A 10,606-nucleotide genomic window follows, 5' to 3' on the forward strand; every position below is an offset into this window, starting at 1 on the left:
GTTTGCTTGGTATATATTTTTCAATTATCTTTCTTTCAACCTATTTATGTCTTTGAATCTAAAATGTATCTCTTGCAGACAGCATATAGTTTGATGATATTTATATATCCATTCTGCCAATCTCTGCCTTTTGATTAGTTAGTTCATTTACCTCAGTCATTGGACTTCCCATTTCTCTTTACACTGACTCTCTGGTGATTTCATCCATTCTTCTGGCTTTCAGTAATGTCTATGTGCTGATAACTTACCTAATTTGTATCACCAACCTTGACCTGTGACCTGAACTCGTGGCCTGTTTATCTGTCTCCAGCAGGATAACTAATAGGCATCTCAAACCTAACCTGTCAAAAACCAAGCTCCTAATAGTCCCTAACTATTCCTTCTGCATGTCTCTTGAACTTAGTTAACAGCAACTTCATTCTTGCCAGTGCTCAGGCTAAAATCTTTGGTATCATCCTTGACTTCTGTCTTTCTCTTACCCCTAAATCTAATCGATCATCAAATCCTGTTGGCTCTACTTCAACATATATCCAAGATTCAGTCATTTACCACCACCCTATTGCCACCCCTGTGTACATCCACATCTGTACCTGCAACAACCTAACTGTTCACCCAGCCTCTCCCTTGCCCTCCTGCAGTTTAGTCTCAAGAACAGATGGTCCTCTGCTCAGGACCCTCCCATGGCTTTCCATCTCGCTTACACTAAAAGCTAAAGCCTTACCATATTCTACACAATTGGCCCTTGGTGTCTTCTCTGATCCCCATCTCCTGATTCTCTTCCCTTCATTCTCTCCATGGTGGCCCCACTGGCCTCTTGCTGTTCTTTGGAGACACCAGGCACACCTCCACCTCAGGGTCTTTGCACTTGCTGCTCCCATTCATGAGTGCAGGGATTTTTTTGTTTTTGTTTTTTCATTGCTGTATCCAGTGACCAGATTAGTGTTTGGCACATGGGAGACACCTGGTAATATTTGTTGAGTAAATGAATGAATTGACTCCTCACTCAGCATGGCTTTGGTGCTGCCCTGATTTTAGTCCCATGGACACTTACATAATTGGTCTTTGGCAATGATTATTGCAAGGCAATGACTGGGCAAGGCAAGAACAGAACTTAAATTGCTTTTCCATGTACTTATCCTCCCACTGCCACCACCAGCCACTCTCTCATCCCACTCCATTGCCACACCAGCCTTCAGTCTCCCAGGGGATTCTCATTTGTTTGTTTGCTGTTCTTTGATCCCACGTTCTTCTCTATAATCCAAGGCTGATTTGTAGAAAGAGAGGCAGAAGCCCATGCTAAGTCTCGATTTTAGCAAGAACTGGAAACCCTCCTCCACTTGCTAGCTGGTGTTTCAGGACCTTACAGTTGTGGAACAGGAGATAGAAGAGAGGTGAGAAATAGTGCCATCGGTTGTGCACTGCAAAACTCCACGAGGTGACTTTCACGTGTATATGGCAGCCTTGGGAGGGAAAGGTCTTACTTGATGAGGACAGATGTAATTTGACATTGGGGCCCTTGAGATATGGCATATTTCAAATGCTAATTTCTTTCCTCAAGAGATGCTTTTATGAGCTCTTCAGAGATAACTCTCCCAGGGCTGGGGGTCTCTTACCTACAATTCCCTTGATTGTCTGAGACTTCCTCTAGCTGCTTACACTTCATTCTCTGCCTCTGTTCTTGGAGCCTCTCCTCCATGTTTCTCTTGGGTAGACTCTCTCTCAAGATGATCCAATCTGGTTCCCTTCTGCAGAGTCCACATGTGGCCCACAGAAAACTCTGGAGACAGACCATTCCCATCCCAGCCACTTCCTCTAGTTTTCGCAGGGCGACCAGTGGCCATAGTCACTCAACCGTAGGCTTTTCCAGCATAAATCAAACACTCATGTCAGTAGACTCAAGTCAAGCTTTTCAAGTGGCTCAAGGTTTTTCAAGCACATCCTCTTCTCCCCAATGGGGAGCGGAGAGCAAACATTCGGCACCCCAACCTCTTACCCCAAGGAGCTTCTCATCAACTGCCTCTTCAGCCTCTCTGAATGGTCTTGGCTTTACTTGTAGCCCAGAGTTGGATAGAGGAGAAGGGCTAATCCTGGCAGGACCACTGTGGACACCTCCTGTGCAAGTCCTGCTTGACTAGTGTAGCCCCTCATACTAGGATGTCAGAATATGTGGACCTGTTGTATTGTTCTCATCTTAGAACTTTCCTTCACAACTCCAAACCTACAGGAAGAGTCACATTGAACATCTGGTCACACACATAAAACAAGACAGTTATCAACAAAAGGAGGAAGGGAGGGAGGAATGGAAAAGAAAAGCTGAGCATTTCTATTGATGTGAGCAAAGTGAAAAAGAAGCCCAAGGCCATGCTGGAACTCACTGTGCAGGAACATGAGACCTCTGGTGGTCATCACGTACACAGCAAAGTTGGACTTTCAAGATGGGTCTTTGATCTGAGTTTGTTCATTTCCCGGGAGACCTTTCCATTAATACCTCACATCTGTTATGAGGCTGAATAACGACCCCACACACAAAAAAGATGCCCACATCCTAATCTCTGGAACCTGTGATATGTCACCCTATACGGTAAAGGGGACTTTGCAGGTGAGATTAAAGGAACGATCTTGAGATGCAGAGATCGTCCTGGATTGTCCTGCGGCCCAACGCAATCAGAAGAGTCCTTGTTAAAGGGAGGTAAGAGAAAAAGGGGATGTGATGGTAGAACCAGGCGCTGTGATACACCTTGAAGAAGGAGGAAGGGGACCCATGAGCCAAGGAGTACAGGTGGCCTCTAGAACCTGGAAAAGGCAAGGATGGAGATTCTCACCTGAAGCCCCCAGAAGGGACCAGCCCTACTGACACCTTGATTTTAGACTTATGAACCAAAGACCAATAGAAGAATGAATTGCTGTTGTTTTAGGTCACTAAGTTTGTGAAGCCACAGGAAACTAATACACATATCTTTTACTGAAGGAAGGAATACTCTCCAGATATTCCAGGCAGTTAGAGAACGTAACGTACAGTTATGATACTCCTTAAATGCAGGTGCTAAATGCAAATGGGTTTTCAGCTGTCTCCTGTAGATTTTCAACAGACTTAGAGGGAAAACTGGAGCACTTCACCATTGTGGGCTAGTTTAAGGATGAGTTCCTCACATCCATAAAACCAAGTTCCAGTTTCTTTTTTTTTCTTTTTAGAACCACAATAAATAATGACACCTGAATTGTGAGTGACAACAACTGTTTACAGTTTGAAAATCTGCTAAATAATCCATGAGCAGATTATGTCTTTGCACTCAAGTCCTCATTTATCTTGCCTATGTTCACCCAACAGGAAACAAATGTTTAAGGAGAATAAAACTTTGTGCAGGGTTCCCGGCAGCATTTAACAACTGAACCCCATCTGTTCAATAAAAGCTTTAATAGGAAATTTGTTGTCTTTGATTGTATTGAGGAAATTCTTTAATCCACCAAACTGAAAGAGAAGTTCATATTAATGTTGCCCTGTGTCCCAGGTCTTAGCAGACTTTGATTACAAAAAAAGGACACACTTCTTCTCTTATTGTGGCACAACCACCCAGTCTTCTGGATGCTATAAATTTACCCACCTCATGGTGCCCCCAGTTACTTCTCAGTGTCTCCAATGGGGTGACCTAGGACTCTACACTGTCCACTGGCTGAAGGCAGCACCCTGGGCCCCCTGGTTCTTCCCTCAGCTCCAACAACTGTTGCCTCATTGCTCTGCCTGCAGAGTCCTCAGCAAAGCCTTGCTCATCATGAGGACACCAACATCCGCTCTGAAAGCTGACTTGAGGGGAGATGGTGTCAAGATGGCGGCATAGGCAGACTCTGAACTCACCTCCTCCCATGGACACAACAAATTTACAACTACTCTTGGAAAAATTACCCCTGAGAAAGAACAGAAACTGGATAAAAAGAACCCTAATAACAAGGGACAGTGCTGATTGAGGTGGAAGAGGCAGAAATTCCTTGCTGGAGAGAAAAAAGCCACCTTCTAGCTGCAACGCTTCATGGCCGACCAAGAGCAACCTTAAGGTACAAAGCCTTCCTGGAGGAGTGGAGGATCTGAGCAGGGGAGTGTTACCACAATAAGCAGCTTTTGGACTCAGCACGATCGAGACAAGTGTCATAACACCTGGCTTTGCTGGCTATTAACTACAACAGGGAATACTCCTAGAAAAGCTGTTGGACATAAGGGGAAAAAAAGCCTGCTCTTAAAGGGCCCACACACATATTCATCCATTTCAGAAAGTAACCTAAAATCACCAGAAAGAAAAGTGCACAGTCCTTTGGTGAAAAGAGACTCACCTGTTAGGCTCTGGGAGCATCTCAGTGAGAGGTGAGACCTCTCCAGGGACTGAGACATTGGCAGCAGCCATCACTGTGACCTAGTACAGGCGTGCTGACACAGACACAGGCAGAAGAGGTTGGAGTTCTTCCCCTGGACTCTCAGCCCAGGATCTGCCCCACTCACTAGTGCACTGATTTAATCCAACTCAGCCATGGCAGGCAGCCTGCCCTAGGGACAGGCCCCACCTAACAGCAAGCCCTTGGGCAACTTGTGCACCTATGTAGGCAGGGTGTCTGGAACCTCTGCAGCGGGGTGAGTGAGTCTGCCTCTGTGGGATGGGGCGTGCATGAGGGGCAGGCCTACTCTCTCCATTGGTGGAGTGTGTGGGGCCTCTGCTGTGGGGCAACTGGGTCTGCTTCAGTGGGTCAGAGTGCACACATGGGGAAGGACTGTGTTGATGGGATGTGTGGCCCTGTGGGTGGTGGGGCCTATCAGCTTCAGCAGACTTGTGCGTCTCAAACAGCCATACAGGGGTTCAGCCCCCACCTTCCAATGCCTGAAACAATCGGGTGCTCCCATGCTTGGGGCTGGCCCCACTCAGCTGCAACCCTGAGAGAGCTGACAACAGCCTTGCAGGCCAGAGATCTACAGCAACTGTAGGCCCCTGATCCTAGCAACCAGTCATGATAGGGGCCTACTCACTCACTTAACAGAAAAACTGCAGCAGGAGTGTGCTATTAGACCTTGCAGCCAACTGTGCTTGGGCTCGCCATGCCCAATAAAGTGACTGAAAGGACCATAGCAGCCACACACAGCTGAGCATTACAATCAGCTGGCCAGGGGGATGGCCTGGCCTCCCCAAGCACCTACAGCAAGAGTAACCCTGCAACAACGGAAGGACGCACACAGCCCACACAGGAGACACTCCTGGAACATTTGGAACTTATGATGAAAGGGAAACACACTGCTGGGCCTCATAAGGCATCTCTTACACAAAGCCGCCTCTCCAAGGTCAGGAGATGTAAGCTGACCTACCTAATACACAGATATAAGCACAGAGAAAGAGGCAAAATGAGGAAGTAAAGGAATAATTTCCAAGTAAGGAAATAGGACAAAATCCCCCAAAAAGAACTAAACTAAACAGAAATTAACAATCTACCTGACAAAGAGTTTAAACTAATAGTCACACAGATGCTCAGATCTTGGGAGAAGAATGGATGAACTCAGTAAGAACTTCAACAAAGAATTGGAAAATTTAAAAAAGAACCAATCAGAAATGAAGAATACAATACTAGAAATGAAAAATTCACTAGAGGGACTCAATAGCAGAGCAGATGACACAGAAGAATGAATCAGTGAGCTGGACAAAAGACTAGAGGAAATCACCCAAGCCAAATAGATAAAGAACAAAAAAGACTTAAAAAGAGTCAGGAAAGTCTAAGGGACCTCTGGGACAACATGAAGCACACTAACATCCATGTTATAGGTGTCCCAGAAGGAGAGAGAGAGACAAAGGGGCAGAGAATCTATTTGAAGAAATAATAGCTGAAAACTTTTCTAATCTAAGGAAGGAACAGACATCCAGGTACAGGAAACACAGAGAGCACCAAACGAGATAAACTCTAAGAGGCCCATGCCAAGACACATTATAATTAAAATGTCAAGAATTAAAGATAAAGAGGGGCCAGCCCGGTGGGGCAGCAGTTAAGTGTGCATGCTCTGCTGTGGTGGCCCAGTGTTCATGTGTTCAGATCCTGGGTGCGCACTGATGCACCACTTGTCAAGCCATGCTGTGGCGGCGTCCCATATAAAGTAGAGGAAGCTGGGCATGGATGTTAGTCCAGGGCCAATCTTCCTCAGCAAAAAAGAGGATTGGCATCGGATGTTAGCTCAGGGCTGATCTTCCTCACAAAAAAAAAAAAAAAAAAAGAATTAAAGATAGAGAGAGAATCCTAAAAGCCACAAGAGAAAGGCAACAAGTTACATACAAAGGAAACCCCATAAGGCTATCAGCTGACTTCTTAGCAGAAACCTTACAGGCTAGAAAAGAGTGGCGCAATATATTTAAATTGCTGAAAGGAAAAAGCCTACAGCCAAGAATACTCTACCTGGCAAAGTTATCATTCAGAATGGAAGGAGAGATAAAGAGTTTCTCAGACAAGCAAAAACTAAAGGAGTTTATCACCAAGAAACCAGCTTTCCAAGAAATGCTAAAGGGATTTATTTAAGTGGAAAAGAGAAAACCACAAATAAGAATAGGAAACTATCAACAAAAAAAAGCAATAAAATCACTGGTAAAGGCAAATATACAGTAAAGATAGCAGATCAACCACCTATGAAGATAATAAGAAGGTCAAAAGACAAAAGTACTAAAATTATCTATTTCAATGGTAAGAGGGTAACAGATACACAAGCACAAAAAAAGAGATTAGATATGATATCGAAAACATAAAATGTAGGAGAAGGGTAGTAAAAGAGTAGAGCTTTTAGCAAAAGGTTAAACTAAAGAGACCATCACCTTAATATAGATTGCTGTATATGTAGGTTATTATATATGAACCTCATGGTAATCACAAACCAGAAACCTATAATAAATACACAAAAATTAAGAGAAGGGAACCCAAACATAATACTAAAGAAAGCCATCAAACCACAAGGGAAGAGAGCAAGAGAAGAAGAAAGTAACAGAGAAGTACTAAAACACCCAGAAAAAAAGTAACAAAATGGCAATAAATACATACTTATCAATAGCTACTTTAAATGTCAGTGGATTAAATGCTCCCATCAAAAGGCATAGGGTGGCCAACTGGATAAAAAAGCAAGACCCATATATATGCTGCATATAAGAGACACACTTCAGACCTAAAGACACTCACAAACTGAAAGTGAATGGATGGAAAAAGATACTCCATGCAAATGGCAATGAAAAGAAAGCTGGGGTGGCAATACTTATATCAGACAAAATAGACTTTAAAACAAAAACTATAACAAGAGACAAAGACGGGCATTACATAATGATCAAGGGAACAATCCAAGAAAAGGATATAACACTGTAAATATCTATGCACCCAACATAGGAGCACCTAAATATATAAAGCAATTATTAACAGACCTAAAAGGAGAAATAGACAGCAACACAATAATAGTAGGGGGCTTTAACACTCCACTTACACCAATGGATAGATCATCCAAACAGAAGATCAATAAGGAAATATTGGCCTTAAATGACACATTAGACCAGATGGACTTAGTAGATATCTACAGAACATTCCATCTAAAAACCACAGAATACATATTCTTTCCAATGCACATGGAACATTCTCCAGGATAGATCACATAGTAGGCCACAAAACAAGTCTCAATAAATTTAAGAAGATTGAAATACCAAGCATCTTTTCTGACCACAATGGTATGAAACTAGAAATCAACTACATGCAGAAAATCGGGAAAGCCACAAATATGTGGAGATTAAACAAAATGCTACTGAAGGATGATTGGGTCAATGAAGAAACCAAAGGACAAATTAAAAAAATACCCTGAGACAAATGAAAATGAAAATATGACATGCCAAAATGTATGGGGTACAGCAAAAGTGGTTCTAGGAGGAAAGTTTATAGCAATACAGGCCCACCTCAACAAACAATCTAATTGTGCACCTAAAGGAACCGGAATAAGAAGAACAAACAAAAGCCAAAATCAGTAGAAGGAAGGAAATAATAAAAATCAGACCAGAAATAAATGAAATAGAGACTAAAAAAACAATCAATGAAACTAAGAGCTGGTTCTTTGAAAAGATAACAAAATTGACAAACCTTTAGCTAGACTCACCAAGAAAAAAAGAGAGAAGGCTCAAATAAATAAAATCAGAAATGAAAGAGGAGAAATTACAACAGACACATCAGAAATACAAAAGATTATAAGAGAATACTACAGAAAGCTATACACCAACAAACTGGATAATCTAGAAGAAATGGATAAATTCTTAGAATTATACAATCTTCCAAAACTGAATCAAGAAATAGAGAATTTGAATAGACCAATCACCAGTAAGGAGATTGAGACAGTAATCAAAAACGTCACAAAAAATAAAAGTCCAGGCTGGACAGCTTCCCCGGTGTATTCTACCAAACATTCAAAGAAGACTTATTACCTATCCTTCTCAAACTCTTTCAAAAAAATCAAAGAGGAGGGGAAGCTTCCTAATTCATTCTACAAAGCTAACATTACTCTGATACCAAAACCAGCCAAGGACTACACAAAACAAGAAAATTATAGGCCAATATCACTGATGAACTTCAATGCAAAAATCCACAACAAAATACTAGCAAATCAAATACAACAATACATTAAAAAGATCATACACCATGATCAAGTGGGATTTATTCCAGGGATGCAGGGATGGTTCAACATCCACAAATCAATCAACGTGATACACCACGTTAACAAAATAAGAATAAAAATCACATGATCATCTCAATAGATGCAGAAAAAGCATTTGACAAGACACAGCATCCATTTCTGATAAAATCTCTGAATAAAATGGGTATAGAAGGAAAGTCCCCAACATAATAAAGGCCATACATGACAAACCCACAGCTAATATCATTCTCAATGGAGAAAAACTGAAAGCTATCCCTCCAAGAACAGGAACCAGACAAGGATGCCCGCTCTCCCCACTCCTATTTAACATAGTATTGGAAGTCATAGCCAGAGCAATCAGGAAAGAGAAAGAAATAAAAGGGATCCAAATTGGAAAGGAAGAAGTGAAACTGTCACTATTTGCAGATGACATGATTTTATATAGAGAAAACCCTAAAGAATCCACCAAAAAACTTTTAGAAATAATAAATGAATATGTAAAGTTGCAGGATATGAAATCAACATACAAAAATCAGTTGCATTTCTATACACTAACAACAAAGTAGCAGAAAGAGAAATTAAGAATACAATCCCATTTACAATTGCAACAAAAAGAATAAAATACCTAGGAATAAACTTAACCAAAGAGGTGAAAGATCTGTATACTGAAAACTATAAAACATTGTGGAAAGAAATTGAAGAAGATACAAAGAAATGGAAAGATATTCCATGCTCTTGGATTGGAAGCATTAACACAGTTAAAATGTCCATACCTCCTAAAGCAATCTACAGATTCGACACAATGTCTGTCAAAGTTCCAATGACATTTTTCACAGAAATAGAACAAAGAATCCTAAAATTTATATGGAACAACAAAAGACCCCAAATGGCCAACGGAATCTTGAGAAAAAAGAACAAAGCTGGAGGTATCACACTCCCTGATATCAAAATATACTACAAAGCTATAGTAATGAAAACAGCATGGTACTGGCAAAAAGCAGACACACAGATCAATGGAACAGAATCGAGAGCCCAGAAATAAACCCACACATCTATGGACAACTAATTTTTGACAAAGGAGCCAAGTACAATAGAGAAAGGAAAGTTCCTTCGATAAATAGTGCTGGGAAAACTGGACAGCCACATGCAAAAGAATGAAAGTAGACCATTATCTTATACCACACACAAAAATTAACTCAAAATGGATTAAAGATTTGAATGTAAGACCTGAAACCATGAAACTTCTGGAAGAAAACATAGGGAGTACACTATTCGACATTGGTCTTAGCAGCATATTTTCAAGTACCATGTCTGAGCAGGTAAGAGAAACAATAGAAAAAATAAACAAATGGGACCACATCAAACTAAAAATCTTCTGCACAGCAAAGGAAACCATCAACAAAACGAAAAGACAATCTGACAATTGGGAGAAGATATTTGCAAACCATACATCTGATAAGGGGTTAATATCCAAGACATATACAGAACTCATACATCTCAACAAAAAAAAAACTAACAACCCAATTAAAAAATGGGGAAAAGATATGAACAAACATTTCTCCAAAGAAAATATTCAGATGGCCAACAGGCACATGAAAAGATGTTCAACATCATTAACTATCAGGGAAATGCAAATCAAAACTACAATGAGATATCACCTCACTCCCTTCAGAATGGGTATAATTAACAAGACAGGAAACAAGTGTTGGAAAGGATGTGGAGAGAAGGGAACTCTCATACACTGCTGGTGGGAGTGCAAACTGGTGCAGCCGCTGTGGAAAACGGTATGGAGATTCCTCAAAAAATTGAGAATTACCATATGATCCAGTTATTCCACTGCTGGGTATTTATCCAAAGACCATGAAAACACGAATGTGTAAATACATATGCATCCCTATGTTCCTTGTGGCATTACTCACAATAGCCAAGACTTGGAAGCAA

This window comes from Diceros bicornis, chromosome 16 (genome assembly GCF_020826845.1).
Source record: "Diceros bicornis minor isolate mBicDic1 chromosome 16, mDicBic1.mat.cur, whole genome shotgun sequence".
In the NCBI taxonomy this organism is placed as follows: Eukaryota; Metazoa; Chordata; class Mammalia; order Perissodactyla; family Rhinocerotidae; genus Diceros; species Diceros bicornis.